At 41.0% G+C, this 20,449-nt stretch overlaps 1 protein-coding gene across 4 annotated transcripts in view; it reads right to left on the bottom strand.

Moving 5' to 3' along the window:
- Nucleotides 1–20,449, bottom strand: part of LOC124797867 (myocyte-specific enhancer factor 2) — an 896,186-nt gene that overhangs the window by 336,754 nt on the left and 538,983 nt on the right. The window lies entirely within an intron of this gene.

Raw genomic sequence — 20,449 nt, 5'->3', positions numbered from 1 at the left:
ATCGCCTCTTCACAGCTCTGAACACGGCTATAGTTTTCGTCTACAGCTGTTTGCGCTTAGCAGTTGAAAGCTGTCAAAAGCGCCGCCAGGTATCAGGCATTTCCTTGAGTTTAACCTATTATAGGAGTGTCTTAGTAGTAGAGAATAAATGTATTACACATTCACACATGATGCGGGATCTCATTGGTTCTGACGTCATATCTCCTGATCTACGAGGTGCGACAATAAAGTAATGAGACTGATTTTCTTTGCAAGATGTGGCAACCCTGCAGGCTTGTGTACGCACAATATCTTTGACCTTGGTCTATAAGCTGCTTCTAGTCCAAGCAGCACATCGATGCAATGGAAGCGCATAATATTGCGCAATGGTATGCCATTTCTTTTTGGGTTAAATTGGGTGAAAACGCGACGACAACTTACGGTAAGCTTCAGAAGGATTTTGGAGAGGAGGTTCTGTCAAGAGCTCAAGTTTTTCCTTGCCATAAAATGATTAGTGAAGGCAGAACGAATGTTGAACATGAAGACCGCAGTGGACGATCATCAACCTCACGGAAGGATGTCAACTTGGCCAGGGTGTGTGAACTCGTACGATCTTGTCGAAGATTATCCGTGAAAAAGATTGCAGAAGAACTGAACATCAATCGAGAAACGGTTCGTCTAATAATAACTAAGATCTTGGTATGAGAAAGATTTGTGCAAAAATGGTCCCCAAAAATCTCACACCACAACAGCGAGAAACACGGAAAAACATGGCAGCCGATTTGTTAGAGCAAACGGAAATCAATCCAGAATTGTTGAGCCGTGTTATCACTGGTGATAAAAGTTGGTTTTTTCATTATGATCCAGAGACAAAACGCCAAAGTTCGCAATGGTGCTCGAAGGGATCACCAAGACCAAAAAAAGCTCGTATGTCAAAAGTGAAATGCATGCTTGTGTTCTTCTTTGATTCCAAGGGAATTGTTCATAAAGAATGGGTGCCTCCTGGGCAAACAGTTAACCAATATAACTACAAAGAAATTTTAGAAATACTTCGTAAAAGAGTTCTTCGTGTCCGTGCCAACATTGCTGATAATTGGAGTGATAATGCGCCATCCCATACTGCTTTGTCAGTACAGCAATTTTTAACCTCAAAACAAATTTCAGTACTAACACAGCCACCTTATTCACCAGATATCGCTCCGTGCGACTTTCTTCTGGTTCCAAGAGCCAAAACGGCGGCCAAGGGACACCATTTTCAAACAACACAAGATGTCCAAAAATCAGTGACGAGGGTCTTGGAGGATATTACAGAAGATGAGTTCCAGAAATGTTACATCAATGGCAGAAGCGCTGGAAAAAGTGTGTGCAATCAGAAGAGAACTACTTTGAAGGAGGAAACACTTAACTTGACTAAAACGGTAAGCAACATTGTTTTTTCACATCAGTCTCGTTACTTTATTGTCGCACCTCGTATGTGTCCTATAATGATATAATTTTGTAGGTACATTAAGCGGCATTTGTATATACTGTCAGCAAAGTATGTTGCAAATAGAGGTAGTAGGAAAGAAGTAATACATTTAAACGTCATGCACAATGCGACAGTTTTTTACACGTTTCAGTATTTACGACCTCATGTCTCCTGAACTGTGTGTGTGGCACGAAGATATACTTTTGAAGGTGGATTTAGACGCATATTTGGGTACTGTCTGCGAAATCTATTGCGAATAGAGTTAGCAGCACAGATATAATACATTTAAACGTCAAGCATGATACGTCAGTTTTTCACGCATCTCATGGTTTATTAGGTCATATGTCCGTAACTAAGATAGTTAAGTGCTGCTTGCCCCTATAGCGATTGTTTCCTGACAGTAACGGATATGTGTACTAAGTTTGATTGAAATCAGTCCAGTAGTGTAGGAGTAAATGTGGAAAACACACACACACACAATAACATCCATTTTTATAATACGTATGGATTAGTGCTGAATGGGAAAACTTATTTGCGCCTATTTAATCGAAGAAGTTCCATGCAGCAACGCGGATGGCAGGCAGAAACGAATAATTTCGCAAATGACAAAAATATTTTATCTACATTCAGACGTCTGCTATTATAATGAAGGGAGAGACTGAGATAATCGCTGGCGAAATAGTGATCCCACCTGAACCGGTGTATCAAATGCGATGTTGCAAGGTATCTACACACCTGTGGTGCAAATTAATGCCTTCCTGCGAAATCTCTCTCATTATCTGGGTCATAATTCATCAGGATTTCACGCACAGCGCGGTAGACGAATCGATACATTCTGCTCTGCCGGTGGCTCACCGGCCTGGCACATTACATCTTGAACACGCTCCACCGTGGGCTATGAGATAGGTAGAAACTAGTCTACTGTCAAACAATAAGTGACGTTTCAATAGGATTCTGCTGGGTGCCTTGTCAACCTTAACAGGGGGCTCCCTGCAACAGTAGCCTAAACGTCGGCAGTGTAATTATATAACGACGCGGTCACACACCTACGCGAATCTCACTGAAACCGACACATGTAATATTGACGTAATAGTGCCAATATTCTGTGTTATATTAACATGGAAATTTCCTCCGTTAACAAACTTTTAACAAGTAAACACTAAATCAGTTTTCTCGTACGTACTTTCGACTTTCGTTCATTGTAATAGAGGAGGAAAAGTGAAACAAATATAAATGTGGGTAACCTCAACAATAAGCGAAAGTGTAAGGACTAACATTTTCGTTATTCTTATATGGATCTTTCATTACCGATCCTCTATAAAAGTTATTTGACACTAAGGTATATATGCACCATTTCCGTGACAGGTTTAGTTTGTTGGAGCCACTTTATAATCCTCTCGTCCTTTGAAAATATGTGCTACTTGGTGTATGCGAATTGATTCTTTTAAATGTCCATACTATCAGGAGTTTCTCTATCTGCTTATAAATCTCTGGGGATTTTGACTTGCCGTGCGGGATTAGCCGAGCGGTCTGAGGCGCTGCAGTCTAGGACTGTGCTGCTGGTCCCGGCAGAGGTTCGAGTCCTCCCTCGGGCATGGGTGTGTGTGTTTGTCCTTAGGATAATTTAGGTTAAGTAGTGTGTAAGCTTAGGGACTGATGACCTTAGCAGTTAAGTCCCATAAGACTTCACACACATGTGAACATTTTTGATTTTGACTTAACTGTCCTTCGCCTTTCTTCTGAATAGATAATAAATCTAGTCAACTTCTACACTTTTTTCTTTCCAGTTCCCTTACTCTGACCACGTTTCAGAATTTCGCCGTAAAGACATTGTGGTTTGATTATTGTGCGATAGTGTCACATTATTGTTATTATTATTATATACTATTTATTGCGTGCTCTGTGCGTAATAGAACAGCATCACAGAACATATTAGAACCTAAAATATACGAGCACTTGTACACTACACAATTCACTTATAGAACTGCAGCCCAAAGCAAATGTTCGAGACTTACAACAATTTAAATTGACTATTAAACGGAATCGATCGAAATCACTCTGCCATTCCAGACTTTAGATGTACAATATCCACTTTTCAAGTGCTTTTTAAAAATATTTAATTTTTCTTTTCAAAGAAGAGTGCTTAATCTTCGTAGCTCTCATCAGAGACCAGAAGGAAATCTAACAAAAAATTCCATGATTTGAGACATCACACGTCATACAGACTATTCAGGCTACTGTCAAACATACAGGTGATAATCGAACGCCGGCCGAAGTGGCCGTGCGGTTCTAGGCGCTGCAGTCTGGAACTGCGAGACCGCTACGGTCGCAGGTTCGAATCCTGTCTCGGGCATGGATGTGTGTGATATCCATAGGTTAGTTAGGTTTAACTAGTTCTAAGTTCTAGGGGACTAATGACCTCAGAAGTTGAGTCCCATAGTGCTCAGAGCCATTTGAACCATTTGATAATCGAACGCGTTTGAAACTTCCAAACTGAAGTATTCTACTAATAATGTTCACTAGTAATGTCGCTGTTTTACAAAATTTCCTGCTGTTACAAATAACAAAAAATTTTTTAACGAGGAGATGAAAAAGACGCTGAAACTAGTTCCACTGCGATACGGTCACCAAACCGTAGGTTCATTTCGAAATCAGCAGGTTCTCTTAACCAGGAAACAAAACGCAGATTTCAGTTTGTCAAGCAGTTTTCACCTGTGACGTCTTCCTACCATAGTACGGTCAGTGCAGCAAGAAGCTGTATGTGGTATCGTTGCTCATTTTCTGTGTCTTCCAACTAATTTAGTATGTTCATTACAGAAAGACTTGCATTTTGTCAAGTAATTTGAGAACCACACGTCTTTGACATGGAGACAAAGGTGGAGAAGACATTGATATCTAGCATTCAGCGATATTTAACTAGGTGTTGCTTTCAACCGCACAATAAACATACTACAGGTCCTGGTTCTCCATCATCTTCAGTATCATGGTAAAACTTCTCTGTTTGTACAAAGTCAGTATTTAGTCCAGCCAACAAAGGAAAATTAGGGGAAAAATACGGTAGTCAGAAATTTTTTGACAGTGATACGGAGGAATGTAGTGAGTAACATACTAAAAATCGTGGCCGGTAGCGTGTGAGCGTGGGGTGGGAGAATGTTTAAAAGTAACTTTTTTACATGTTTCGTGACTGTCTCGAAAACCCAGCTTCTAGCGAAAAGGTTACCCAGTACAAAACTAAACTACATTAAATTTCCCGCTAATAAGGTCCTATCCATTTTTTCTGTAGCACTAATTGTTTCAGCTTTATAGAAGACAGGGGATGGAAAAATTGCGCATTATTTAAATACTGTTTTAAAAGTATAAATTAAATGCATATTGTTAAATATGCCATTGTTTATAGGAACATATTTGATATAAAAGCTCGCTTAACACCTGCAAACAAATACTCACTTACGAAACTGAAAATAACTGCACTACACAAACACAGGCACAGTGGGGCGCTACTTACATCGGGGAACTGGACAGAAAATGCTGGAGAGATATTGTCTTCCTGTAAAGTGAAAGGCGAGCAACACTTATTACGGAGCCTCTTCCAGGAGAGCACAACTGCCGCACAGGAATCATCCCCCCCACCCCAGCTGTGAAGAATGGTGAGCAGAGATGTACGTATTATCTGTCCACACGCTTTTCTTGTGTTTGTATTATTAGCAGTTCATATCTGTAAACAATGTAGCGTAAACACACTTTGCGGAAGATAACCTCCCCACCCCCCACCCCCACTCCCCCTTTCCCGGGAATGTCTGCGCACTGTGTCGGCAGTGATTCATGCGGTGAGCTGCGGATGGGTCAATACAACTTTGTGAAATATCGTGCAGCTGCTTTTTACGACACAGCGCGGTAAAGACAACGGGGATTAGTCTGGTCGCTCTTCATTTTGCGGATCACAATCCAGTGACCTACCTCTCCTCACGCATCCACTCTCCGACCTCACTCAGCCCTGTTAGACCCCCAGGTCACAATCTTCCTTTAATTTCATTCTGCTGCACTTAGATCTGGTACACACATTAAATACTTGTTGTTGATCTATTTCATTTAACAATAAACATTAATGTTATACCATTAAAACAATATTTTTTACGCAATTTTTGCAGCCCTTGCAACACGGAAGCTATTAGCCCAAAGAAAAAAAATCACGGGACCTTTTTTTGCAGGAAATTTAATTTAGTTTAATTTTGTACTGAGAAACATTTTCGCTACATGCCGCAGTTTTTGAGATTTCCAAAAAAACCTAAACAAGTGATCTTTACACGCAGCCCTTCCCCCTCCACCCAAGCTCACACCCCAACGGTCAGAATTTTTAGTATGTTGCTCATGACTACATGACTTTTTCTTTGTCCCAGTCGACATTTTTTGGTCTTCGCTGACTGGGCTAATTGTGAACATGTAGCGGAAATATGAACGGAAAACGATCGTGTTTGGGAAATGGCAAATTTCTGTATCTTCCAGACACAGTCAAAGTTCAATTGTTTTCGGTATACTTGTGCCCACAATCCTACGATATCCCATGGCTCGGCTGAGGATGAATTATTTGAATAAAAGTTTTCATTTTTCAACAGTGCCGACAATTACTGCTAGATGGGTTAATGTTTCAGCCATTAACGTGAACTCACAATAGTGGGAAACAAACATTTCATTCAATATGACAGCCTCTGCGGAAGTGTTACGTCTTAATTATCGAAGTTCGTTAACGGGTGACACATAAACCTATGAAACGCTCATCGTCTGTTCAACACGTATTCTGTTTAGTCGTTCATATCCCTTCAAATGTGCTTTGTACTGTAGTATTTTTGCAAACGTTGAGATACCTCTTTATGTCTCTAATTCAAGGTGTTACGTTGATCTGCCATCACGTTAGACTTACATATTAACGAGGGCAAATCATCGATGTTCCTCTGGTAACAGTTGTAAATCCAGTCTGCTATCTAAAGCTATTGGAAGAAGTGCTATGGCAATGTGTAGATCTTATGGGAGAACTTTGCGCAATACGCTAGCAGATGAAAACCTCACCTTCCTGACAGAAGCAGCACAGGCTTGTTATTTCTAAATGATTGCAAGCACTATCGTCACTTGCATGTAGGTATGTTGTCCGCCCTTCCTCCTAGGAGTTATATCCTCCAGAACAGAACGAAAGTAGCTCTATAAATCCATTTCATGTTTTCATCAGTTAGGATGGATGTAGCGCGTTCTTCAGTAGATAAAACATTGTTTCTTTTCTGTAATCTCGGCCGAAGATTCAGCTACTCTGATTTGACAGGGCTATTTCCACACCAAAAACCTGAAGATGTTAACCTTTGCCAGAGAAGATCATATAATGTCATTTACTTAACACTATAAAATATTCACAAACTGCAGGCCCATTCCCGATCTTACCTTCCGGGAAACATTGTCAATAGAAACAGAGTAATTAGAAACACGTTTCGAAAAACATTTTCAAATTTTTCAAACTTCGCTGAGTACTTTCTCCCAGAAAAGGGTCAGAAGTGACTGACTGATGGAAACTAAAACAGGACAGTTCTAGCTTACGTGTCCGATAGCAAAAAAATTGTTTGTTTTGGTGATATTTGAGATACTTACCCTATGTGCCTAACCAACGGTGTATTAATGAGAACAGTGCGGTGGGAACTAAATTACAGAATGTTGGAACTGGTAGCAGAGCTGTACAGGGCTGATCCTGCGCGCTTGACAGAACTCCCAAGGCTGCCACCCCCCCCCCCCCCCCCCCCCCCCACCACCATGGAAAATAATGACGTGTTATGGAAAAATACTATCTGAATGAGTTATATAGGCGAAATGATACAGATTGCCGTATCGTTGGTGCAACCAAAACGAAGGAGCATCTGTGAAGAGGGCACACTGCGCTGTTGTTCCTGAAGAAGGGCAACAGGCTTTCAGTAGTTGCAGGGGCAACAGTCTGAATGATTGACTGATATGGCCTTGTAACATCAGCCAATATGCCCTTGCTGTGCTGGTACTGCGAACGGCAGAAAGCAAGGTGAAACGACAGCCGTGACTGTTTTCTCCCGACGGCGACTGTATGGTTAAATCGTGATGGTGTCCTCTCGGATAAAGTATTCTGAAGGTAAAGTAATCCCATTCGAATCTCTAGACGAGATCTACTCAGGAGGATGTCGTAATCAGGAAAGACTAAACTGACATTTTGGAGGTCACAGCGAAGAATATTAGATATCCTATAGATTAGTAAGTAAATTTAAGAATTAAAACGGGTAGGCCTAGGCTGAAATCAGATAAAATTGGATTTAGTGAAGTGCAGTAGCAGGAAAAACATGACTTTTGGTCAGGTCAGTACAAAGTTATCAACACAAAGTCAAATAGGGGTAATGCAGGAGTATGTCTAATAACGAATAAGAAAATGCAGATGCGGGTAACCTACTACGAACAGCGTAACGAATGCATTTTATTAGCTAAGACAGACACAAAGCCAACAGCCATCACAGCAGAACAAGTTTATATGCCTGCTAGCTCCGCAGATGACAAAGAGTTGACAGAAAGTATGAGGAAATAAAGGAAATTATTCAGATACTTACGGAGATGAAAAATTAATTGTGTTGCGTAAATGGAATTCGTAGTAGGAAGAAAAAGAGATGGGAAAAATAGATGTTCAGATGTGTGCGAAATCTTATGGGACTTAACTGCTAAGGTCATCAGTCCCTAAGCTTACACGCTACTTAACCTAAACTATCCTAAGGACAAACACCCACACCCATGCCCGAGGGAGGACTCGAAGGTCCGCCGGGACCAGCCACACAGTCTATGACTGCAGCGCCTGAGACCGCTCGGCTAATACCGCGCGGATATCTAGGAACAAGGGAAGATTTGAGGAAACCAGATTTCAAACCGCCTAACATTTCCAGGGGAAGATTTGGACTCCGACCACAATTTTTGGTTTGGTTCAAATGGCTCTGAGCACTATGGGACTTAACTTCTGAGGTCATCAGTCCCCTAGATCCTAACTAACCTAAGGACATCACACACATCCATGCCCGAGGCAGGATTCGAACCTGCGACCGTATCGGTCGCGCGGTTCCAGACTGCAGCGCCTAGAACCGCTCGGCCACCCCGGCCGGCTTTTTAGTTTGGAACTGCAGACTAAAACCGAAGAAATTGCAAAAATGTAGGAAATTAAGGAGATAGAACCTCGATGAAAATTGTAGCAGACAGAGATTTTTGAGTTTCACAAAGAACATCAGGCGACATTTGACTGAAATAGGGGAAATGAATACAATAGAAAACGAATGGGTACCTTTGAGAGAAGAAATAGTGAAGGCATAAAAGGATCACCTAAGTAAAAAGACAAGACCTAGTAGAAATCCTTGGATAAATAACGAGATACTGAATTTAACTGGAGGGGATGGTGGAAAAAAGTGCTAACCCACAAGAGCGTATTTGCGTTAGTGCTTGTTATATGTCTGGTTAAATTTAAAGACGAGATCATAAATACAATAACACAAAGAAGTTTGTATAGCAAACATTTTCTGGCGTTACATATGGAATTGCGTCCTTCCAAAATCTGGTGCATTTGGCAACACACCACATAAACTGGTCAGATTAAACCTTACTAAATTACGGGCTAATACTTTCTTCCACTGACTCCTTCAATTGAATAAAAGGAGAAAATACAAAAATGCAGCAAATGAAGCAGGCGAAAGGGAATACAGATGTCTAAAAAATGAGATTCACAAATGGAACAAGCTTACGCAGGAGGGCGGGGGGGGGGGGGGGAGGAGAAAATGCAAGGCTGTAGAAGTATACATAACTAGAGGAAAGATAATTGCTGCCTATAGGAAAATTAAAGAGACCTTTAGAGAAAAGATAAGCAACTGTATGAATATCACGCGCTCGTATAGCAAGCCGGTGCTATGCGAGGAAGAGAAAGCTGAAAGGTGAGAGGAATATATACACAGGCTTCCTACAAGGAAAATGAACTTGAAGACAATATTACAGAAACGGAACAGGAAGATGGGATGATAATGCGAGAAGAATTCGACAGAACACTTAAAAATCTAAACGGAAACAAGGCAGCTAGAACAGACGTCATTCCCTCAGAATATCTAGGTTCTTGGGGCATCAGTTATGATAAAGTTGTCCCACGTGATGTGCAAGATATATGACGCGTGCGAAATAGACTCAGGTTTCATGAAGAATGTAATAATTCCAGTTCCAAAGAAAACAAGTGTTGACAGTTGTAAATACTACTAAACCATGTGTCATGGTTGCAAAATATTGACCGATCTTGTACAAGACCAGTTTGATCCGGAGAAATGTAGCAACGCGCGAGGGAATACTGACCCTATGACATACCGTAGGAGACAGGTCGAAGAAAGCGAAAAGTACATTTATAGCATTTGTAGATTTAGATAAAGTTTTGACAATGTCGACAGGACTACACACTATGAAATATTTCAGGTAGCATGGATAAAATATAGAGACCAAACGTTTATTTACAACTTATACAGAATCAGACTAGCAGTATAAGTTTCGAAAGAAATGAAAGGGAAAAAGTAGTTGAGAAGGGAGTGAGACAGGGTGTAGCTTATTCCCAATGTCATTCAGTCTGTATATTGAGCAAGATGTGAAGGAAACCAAAGAGAATTTTGAAAGGGATTTAAAGTTCACGAAGAAGACATAAGAATTCTGCTGTTTGCTGATGACAGCGTAATTCTCTCAGAACATCTAAAGACTTGGAAGAGCAGTTCACTGGATTGAATGGTGATTATGAGGCGAACATTAATTAAAGTAAAACAAAGGTAACGGAATGTAACTGAAGGTAATCAGGCGATGCTAAGAGAATAATTTATGAAATGAGACACTAAAAGTTTCGTTATGTGGGCTGCAAAATAACTAATGATGGCCGAAGTACGGAAGAAATAAATGCAGACTGGTAACAGTATGAAAAGCTGTTTTGGGAAAGTGGAATTTGTTAACATCTAATATAAACCTAAGTATTAGAAAGACTTTTTTGAAGGCATTCTTCTGTATTGTAGTCTTATATGGAAGTGAAATGTTAACGAAAGGCAGTTCAGACAAGAAGAAGATAGAAAATTTTGAAATATCGACCTATGGAAGAACGCTGAAGATAGATGGGTAGATGGGGCAAGAAAAAAAATGTTCAAATGTGTGTGAAATCTTATGGGACTTAACTGCTAAGGTCATCAGTCCCTAAGCCAACAGACTACTTTACCTAAATTATCCTAAGGACAAACACACACACCCATGCCCGAGGGAGGACTCGAACCTCCGCCGGGAGATGGGGTAAGAAGGTAGATGGTATGATAAATAAATCTACATGGAGAAAAAGGAAATTTAGGCACAAGTAGACTCAGAGAAGGGATCGGTTGGTAGGTCACATGATGAGGCATCAAGGAATTACCAGTTGGTTGTGGAACGCTTAACCACAGTGCGCGGGTTGCGCTGGTTACGCAGAGATGGAGAGGCTTGCACGGGATAGACTAGCACGCGGAACTACATCAAACCATTCTTCAGACTGAAGACCAAAACTACAACAGATAAAAAACACTGCACACACTAATTAATTTCATCATTGCTGCACATAAACTACAAATTGTATAAGCTCTCTAAAAAAACTGAAAGTAAAAGAATCTTCAGCAACTGCACTCTGATTTTATATGATGTACGAGCTCTGCTTCTCAAATAGTGCATAAATTATGATATTTGAAGAAACACTTCAGAGGCGAGATCACATTTAAATATTTATTTTGAATTGATGACCGGTTTCAACAGTATTTTTCTGTCATCTTCGGATCTCATCTTTTTCAAAATTATGCCGTACATCTTGACAATACAGAAAATTTAAAGAGTTTGGAATTGCAAGCTGTACCAGCAGGTAGATCACAACCAATCAACATGTCACTAACAAAAAATATTATTTACAATCGTATTGGGATGCAACTTTCGTCAATTACGTGCGACCACACACATGCTTGTCTCTGGAGCTGTACGGAGTCAGACGCTGTTACAGGCAAGCTCCCTCGCATGTCCGCTATGTGGTAGTGTGGTTGCCGTTTGCATTTACATTAGATAATTTATATAGTTCGTTAGTCAGAAATTTGTATAGTAATTAAAGTAGTCCAGATCTAAAGTTAAAGATAATTACAGACATTTTATATAGATTATAAAATAGTAACAGCTGTCAATATACAAGCTTTCATAAAGGAGCAATATCGTCATCTAAGTAATACACTCCTATTTTTTTTCTTCTGCAACGTACATGTCATATTTATGGGATTTAAAACAATCCAAAAAAAGTCTTTATTTAATTTTTTGTCACTACAAATCGATTGTTTTGTAGGAAATTTTTTAAAAAAATAAATGATCACTATAGCATAAGGCAGGCAACATTTAATCCCATTACTGTATTTCTTAGTTTTATTTCTAAAGCAAACTTTTCTGGTCAATTCATCCATTTATGTGTAAAGAATTTTGGTGTGGCACCACTATTTTTATTGCGTTATCTAGCGCCATAAATTGCAAACCAATAACGTAGTAACATCAGCGTATAACCACAACATAATATTTCAACTCATAAAATATACAATTACCCAATGAACAATCTCCATGGCTGCACGTCACATTATGTCTAGATGGCACCACACGATCTGTAAAAAATTTTTCCTTAAGATTATCTTACCACTGGATTTTACATGGATACCATGCTTCATCATTTTCTTGCATATTTATTTTTTCTTTTTAAAAAGTTCGAAACTTCATGGATAAAGACCACTTTTAAACACGAGGCAGTCCAATACGAGACGGTAATTTTTCCTTGTTCCTAACCAGAGTCAAAGCTTTCCGGACGAATACAGGCAGCAGCTAGCTTATACTACGTAACATAATAGTAAAACATTTTATTTTTCCAGTGTACGAATTCCTGTGAAAATATTAACCTAAAACCACCTGTCACTCAATGCCTAAGTGAAATTGAGTTAACCTACGCCTAGGTGGAATAGGCATAGTTTTACGAAATATTTATTTTCCTAGTGGAAGCCACATAAGATTTCTTGTAGTGGTGTACAATAATGTAGTATAATGTACGATAAGGTAAATGTGCCATCAAAACTTTATAAAATATCCCAGCATTAACATATAACCCAGGTGACGCCTGTTCAGTAGTAATTTCTTTACGATGCGGCCTGGACGTACTGACACATTGACAGCAGCGTTTGTTTACAATTTCGGACCGCGGAAAAGATAGGCGAATTCACGTACCGCTCCCGGTACATTCTCAAACCGTCCTTCTTTCTGTTTTTGGGGGTGGGGGTGGGAGAGGGGACTGAGCTTTTGCGTCACCTTTGTATCTGCGGTGTTGGCGGGGGCCAATCTCGCCGTGCTTTCGGTACGGTCCTTGTTGGTCCTCTTACTTCTTTCGTAATACCGAGGATGCAAAGTGCATGTTTCATGACGCAAGGAGATAACTGCCGACGAATTAAAACATTAAAGTGATTCAACGAGTCTATTTTGTAATTGATTTCTTACGCAGAGTACATTTTAATGAACAGTGGAGATCAGAAGAAATGGACGTTCGTGCCTGTCTTCTTCCAGATGTGAACCATCGTGGAGGTTGTGTAATGCTTCGGATTTTACGGTCACATATAGAGGAAAGGTATGTGGTCAGTTGTATGAAACCATTTAAAGTGACCAGGCTCATTCAACAATCCAGGTAGCGTTCCTACATTATCTCCCAAGGTAATAACACTGTCCTGGCTGAAAGTGCCCGAGTTTGGATTGATGAAAACGAAGATGAAACAGTTTGAGTCCCATTACTTCCAAAAGAGAGGTATTTAATATTATCTAGCAGTTGATATCTGACAGGAAAAAACGACGAAGTTTATCTACAGGAACTGGAACATTTCTCTTTGTGGAGTACGGTCAAAATTCCTCGTAACTATGATGCAGAAATAGTCATACCTTGATCCATATGAGTATTCAACCATCTTTTTGATGCTAAATATGGCTATACGCCATATTAAACTATGTATTCAAATTATTTTGTCCCATTTCTGTTACGACGGTAGGTATTTCTCATATCTCTGTGCACTGGAATAAACAAAGCTTATTTCCTCTTGCGCTGAACTGGCGAATTTGGAATTTGTCGTACAAGAGACTAACCGCTCTTGACCTCTGTGACCTATAAGACACAGATTACTCCACAGCACAGTGCCTCGGGCCGAAACGGCTTGGTGGAGGTTTCTTCCTACATCGTTAGTATCGCAGCCTGGATGAAAAGCACTTCGCCGCAACGAATAAGTGTAATTATGCAAATGAAGTTTTGCTCCATGTCTGTAATTCTGCGACATAATACACGGCGGAAATTTCTCTGTAACGCATGTGTTGGACGTCTTCCAGGAAGAATAATGCGACGTTGCCACCGAACCAGTAAAACAACACACACTTCAAGGGAAACAGCTGTGTCAAGAACTGTTACAATACTAAGTCCTTTAAACGAAAAAATCTGCGAGTGTCGATTTGGTAGAAGAGATGTAACAGTTGTACTTTACATTAAAACTCTTCATTTTGCTAACTTTCCGAAGTGAACCTCTATGAAATGAAATGAAATGATCGTATGGCATTTATTGGCCGGGATATCCTCTTCGGGGTTCGGCCGCCATATTGCAAGTCTTTTTAGTTGACGCCGCTTCGGCGACTTGCTTGTCAATGATGATGAAAATGACGACGAAGGACACACAACACCCAGTCCCCTGCCGGGAACGAACCCGGGTCCCCTTGCCTGGTAAGCGGTAACGCTACCGCTGCGATACGGAGGCAGACAGTGTTCCTCTATCCTGCAGATTTTTTCAATTGTGTGAGGATGTAAATTCTACATACTTCTGAATAAGGTATATCATTAAGCATTACTGAACATAGAGTATTATATTACCTACAGGAAGTAGTAGATTACTTATTTTCTTAGAATATGGCTGAACGGCGAGAGATCCATATACATATTTGAGAAGCAGAATAATTCTCGCATACTGCAACTTCCTAAATTCCTGCTGTAAAGTTTACTCTTCCTTCTGTTATTGGACGAAAGGTTAAACTTTATAAAGCATTTGCTCGACTTCAAGGTCATTAACCCAAGCGAGGGGGCGCTATGGTAAGCACATTAGACTCGTATTCCGGAGATGCTGGAGCTCAAATTCCAGTCCAGCCATCATGATTCAAGTTTCTATGATTTCCCTAAGTCTATAAAGTCAAATACAGCTAATATGATGAAACCACGGAAAATCTGCATCAGGATTCCGCTCCTCAAGGACACGTATCTTAAGTAAAGGCCACCTTGATATGGATATCTCTACAGTTAGTAAAAAGCAAGCCATATTTGTAGCTATAATCGAGTTCAATAACGCAAAGCACTTTGTGATCGTCACTCATCCCGGTCGATGTTACCGAGCGCTTTTTCTCGACAGTCAACTTTGTCTCCCAGCATTTAGTTCATAATACCGGCAGCTCATTCCAGTAAGTGATTTAGCAGTGACAGTCACTCTTGTGCAGTCGCTTATCGCATTTCGCGAATCACCCAAGCATTTTATTAACGCGCCGTAGGACATTAATCTCTTCGTGTTGTCAGCAGGCTTTTTCAAACGTCATGCATGCCACACATTAATTTCAGTCAGAGAGCGGCCAGCACATGTCGCACAAATGAAACAGGAAACGCGAGCTTGCCGCTCCAGGAATGGCGATGCCGTTCCCGGCAGCCAGATTGGACACTCGCGATATTGGCCTCCGTTTGCGCTGCAGGCGCTGCAGGTGGAAAGCTGCGCCCGCGTGAGGTGCCTCCCAAGTGCACTGCCAGAGATTCGTGCCCGTTATGGTCATAGTTTCAGCGAAGTCTGCGAGACTAGAAACGAGAACTTTACAGAATTTGCACTCAACTCAAAAGCCATCCCGTTGTCGAGGGTCGACAATTGGTCCATGTCAGTCCCAATGATGTAAAACTGCCTCGTGATGACTGGGTGTTGGGTGATGTCCTTAGGTTAGTTAGGTTTCAGTAGTTCTAAGTTCTAGGGGACTGATAACCATAGATGTTAAGTCCCATAGTGCTCAGAGCCATTTGAACCAATGATGTAAAACAACGTGAAATGAATGGAAGTTTTTCGCAAAGTTGTATAGGCACATAAATTATCCCGTTGTAATACACAGTGTATCATAATAACCCTCCTGGTTCCACTGGGGTCAATGTGAACTCATAGGCAGATCGGAAATACACACTACATCCACCTTGCTTTCAAAATAACATTTTCTAAATACAGTACACGACTTTCTCCCTCAGAGTCAATTGTATCCAGTGAAGTTTTGTTCAATTTTATTGGATCAGTATAACCCCAATTTAAACTGTTCGCTTGTCTCTCGAACGTAACATTCTTGAGAATAGAATGATGACTGTTACGTTGAACAGCTGTTATACGAAAGACCTGCAACAATTAAAATATTATTTCCGGTTGTTTTTGTAGCCATTGCTAGGGTTGCTTGCCTCAGGTGTTGCTGCACCCATGCTAGTATCACTGAGGTCAATACGATCCCATAAGCATATTGGAAATACACATTTCCCTTGTTTCCAAAGCTATTATTTTCAAAATATATGACTTTCTCCCTCTGAATGATACGTATTCAATGATGTGTTATTCAGTTTTACATTTGCAACACATTAAAATTTATTCATGGTTTTTGGCACTGAGTACCTCTGGTATCAATCTAAATTCACTTTTGTTTCTTGAATTATTTATGAGACTAAAATGATGACTCACTTTGAACAGGTGTAATGTATGTTCTTATCTTAGTTCATTAAAATACTGCCAGTATATCTCGTGTAAATTACTTTGTGTTGTTATGACCGTAGAGGTACTCAGTGGAACAAAAAATCCCGGTAGTAGGAGGGTTCACAGAGAAAACCAACACGGGTGAAAGACACGACAACAGGTACAAAGACGTTTCAGCAAACTTCGGCCCGCAAACGGCACGAAATGACTACAAATGTGTGGCTCCGACACGCCACTGACTTCAGTATGAAATATTTTCTTAATTAGTACAAATGTCTCTGAAAGGTAAGATTTTCTGTTTAGTTCCCGTCTAATGGGGTTAAAATTTTACTCATGGCCTACCTTAACAAAATGTACGACGTTACTTCTGCGTGTTCCAACTTACTGTACAGTCGCACCTGTTACAGATGCTGCTCCACGTGCCCTCCCATTTGGATGCGATACTGCAGTCGCCTCTGCTGTGTGTTGCGAATTCTTTCAAACACCCCGAGATCACATCGTGAAGCTCGTCAAGGCTGTACAATTAGCTGGCACACTTCCTCAACCATATCGATGGGATTGCTGTGCTCTACACTTTTGAGGAACCCTATACAGAGAAATCCAGAAGATTCAAATCAGTTACAGGCAAGCTACAGGCCCTCCTCGACTTATCCATCTCTGAACATATTGGAGCGTTAAATTTCGTCTTACATCGGCAACGGAATGTACTAGTGTATCATCCTTCGTCTAACACATTCCACAGCCATGGGCCATGGTAAAAATTGAACCCAATTAAATGAGGAGGTAATCGAAAAGTTTACATTTATAATGCATATGTAGTAACTAGAATAATATTTCACACTGAATTCATTAGTAGCTCGTAACCACATATTCGCAAATGACCCACATTCTATTTCCTGCAACGTTTTTGCATCTATTATCGGATACTTCTGTCCATGTCAGTCTTCACTGACGACTGGGAAAAGTCGTGGATATGTCAGAGTTATATTTTCCATTGGATATCTTAAGGACAGTGTGAAGTTCATATTCGAGAGAGGAGTTAGGCAAAGAGAGATTCCATATCACTATATTCGTTCTCGCCAGAGCTGAACAATGTTTTCAGATCCTTGAACCGGGGAAGCTAAGAAGAAATACGCTTTAATGGAGTATATTTGAAGCACCTTCGCTTTGTTGATGGTATCGCACTTCTCGCCTCTAACGTACATACAAGTCAACAACAAACGAAAGAACTAAACACATAAAATTTGTAAGCGAGCCAGAAAATTTGTTGCAACACGGCTAAATAATGTGTAACTTACCGCAAACGAAATTGTACATATTATCAATAAAATCGTAGAAATATTCGACGAGTATTTGTATTCAGTACAGATGAAGCCTGGAGAAACAGCGACAAAAATAATCGGAAAAGAAGTGGTTTTCAAAACTAGGCTCCCCATTTGTACGAAAAGGAAAGTTTGCAACCAGCATGTACGAGTATCATAAGTTTTGACCTTTTAATGAGAGAACTACCAAAAATCAGAATGTTGCTCGGCAGCCCCAGAGGGATGCATGTTGGGTACACCGAGGAGATTCGGGAAAATAAATGGGGAAGGGGGGGGGGGGGTACGTGTAGCCCGCCGAAAGGTTGGTACATGGTGGATTCCAAGTGACAAGAAAAGACTAGGACGATGGTCTAATGGAACGTTCGTAGGCGAAATTCAAAAACATGCAAGAGCAACATGGATACGTACAGCTAAAGACCGTACTACATGGGGAAATCTAGACGAAGCCTTTACCCAAGCAGTGAATGTCAAATGGCTGGTGATAGTGATGCCCTTTCCTCACGACTGACGCCTTCCTCACTGTGCAGCTTACCGGCTTGGGCAGCTCTTTTTGAGGAGGCAGTTTTTTCCATCTGTGCCTCATGGAATGCAACGGCAAATGCTATTAGAAACACAAACAGAATAAGACCCACAGAACTGAAAATTGGCTTCTGAGTAAAACTCCTTAGCTTTTGTTACGGTAGCTATCTGCAATGCGCTGGTCAAACCGCTGATGTTAGGTGAAAGCGGAGGGGGAATTCGGGAGGGGGCAGTGAGAGGAGAAGGGATATCAACTGCCCGTTTGCAGCCAAGGTGCGCGCTCTGTGGCCATGTAACGCAGTGGAACTGCTAAAGAACGACGAAAAGGGCGGCAGTCTTCTTCTTGGGCCACAAGGATACATTATATACGCATGAGGTGTGTAGCATAAAGTTCATTGTGTGTCATCAGTGGAGTATATGCGACCTTTTCCCCGCACTACCACAGGAATGTACAAAATGTGATGCTTGTCCTTGAAACTGTAAACGCCACATTGCACGCATTTATAATGGCTAAAGGCTCTCGATGGTTGGATAGAAGAGCTCCGTCACCAGAAATAAAGCTACTCTGCAAGCAGAATACACCTGATTCCATGCTTGTACGAGTAAAAGATCTGGCAATGTGCCATTCAATACGCGCACATATATTCCTCCTCTGTTGTACTGAGGAAGTAGCAGTTTCCCCCCTCCCGCCCCTCTGCAGTGCAGCTACTTTCACGCTTAGTAGGGCCGAAATATATCACACAAGACGCCTTTCTCTCACACAGAATGAGTCTTTCGTCGTCGTCGTCGTCGTCGTCATCTCTACCCAATGAACCTGCACTCTCTCATCTCATCGTAACTGTTATGAAGTCTGCATCTTGTTTATAGACATAGCACAGTAATGTAACGGCTCCCAGGTTCTAGTGCTTCGTTTCCCAGGGACGCTCAATTGGAAAAGGGATCTATAACCAACCGTCTGCAGCGTTTTCGTTTACAAGTTCGGGCAATGAAGTAGTCGATGCGGTATGGTAGCTGCTTTGGATTCTGCCCCATCTTCATCACGACAGTCACGGCCCATGCGGTCTGTTGTCCATCGGTATAGCGTGGCCTCTTGACACATGGTGAGTTGCCTGTGGTTTTTTTTTTCTGGAAAACGTAAAGCTTCAGCAAACTCGCTGTCAGTTTCTTCTCAGGCACTCGCTTTTTTGTAGTGTTACGTTTCTGATTAACTCTCTCAGACGAAGGAACATTATACTAAAACACCAACTATTTGGACAACATACAACACAAGTTAAGCTATAGTGACAGTCATGCAGTCACATCAACGAATTAATGGTATTATTTACCAAAATTAGTTGCAGGAGACAGAACTGGAGGAGATCGAAGAAATGTAAGAGAAGTAAGGGGAAACTTGGCTGATATCTGGAAGCAACGATGGACCTCGTCTCCGGTAAGTAAGGATACAGTTCAACCACTACCCTACATAAAACAAGGTAAAGAAACCTGAACAGCGTATAGTACAAAGCAGATGTTCTGACGGCCATGAAACAGAGCACGCATGAACGCATCGCTGGAACCGCATTGTGACCTTGTCTCTGGGGTACAGGCAGGTGATATTAAACGACCAACTACTAGCCAAGTTTCTGGGAACATGAAATCTGTTTCAAACCTTTGGAAGCCACCAGTAATATAGGAAATGACTACTGGACCACCAAAGATGAAATTTTGTCGTTTCTTCTTGCTACTTTATGAACAATTATAAAAATTGAGGAAGATGGATACCGAACAAGAATGTGTCAGGAAGTTGAGTAATATTGAAACAACTACGACTACAGCATAATACGTAGTAAAAGATGTTGCATTAAAAGTGACGTTAATTTTTTAACATGACGTAATTACGTTAGTTCCTTTCCTTGTCCTAATTACGGCATATGACGACAATGTCTCACACTCTTCACCTTATTGTAGGCCCATGAACAAACTCACTAAGAATAGATCACACCCACATGCAGCTGGTTCTTAATGGATTGTAGATATTTTCCAACAGGATATGCTCATCGACACTACAGTCTGTCGCCAAATGATTTAGTGTAGGCCTAAACAACAAGTGTGATGAATAAAGGAGATGAAGAAAAACGAGGATAGTGTCCACACCCCGTAAGGCGAGTCAAAGGCCACAAGCAATGCATACTGTGACAACCTGTTCAACAGTGCTGCTGGCAGTTCCACCAACAGTAGAAACGGAAGGGTGCACTCCGCAAGTTAATTGTCGTGCAGTTAAAATATATCCCAGAGTACACCACAAAACGTAGAATTTTAGCTAATGTAACACT

The sequence above is a fragment of the Schistocerca piceifrons genome, chromosome 5 (assembly GCF_021461385.2).
Source record: "Schistocerca piceifrons isolate TAMUIC-IGC-003096 chromosome 5, iqSchPice1.1, whole genome shotgun sequence".
NCBI lineage: Eukaryota > Metazoa > Arthropoda > Insecta > Orthoptera > Acrididae > Schistocerca > Schistocerca piceifrons.
Note: the sequence above shows the minus strand (reverse complement) of the source record. Positions and strands in the feature narration are given on the sequence as shown.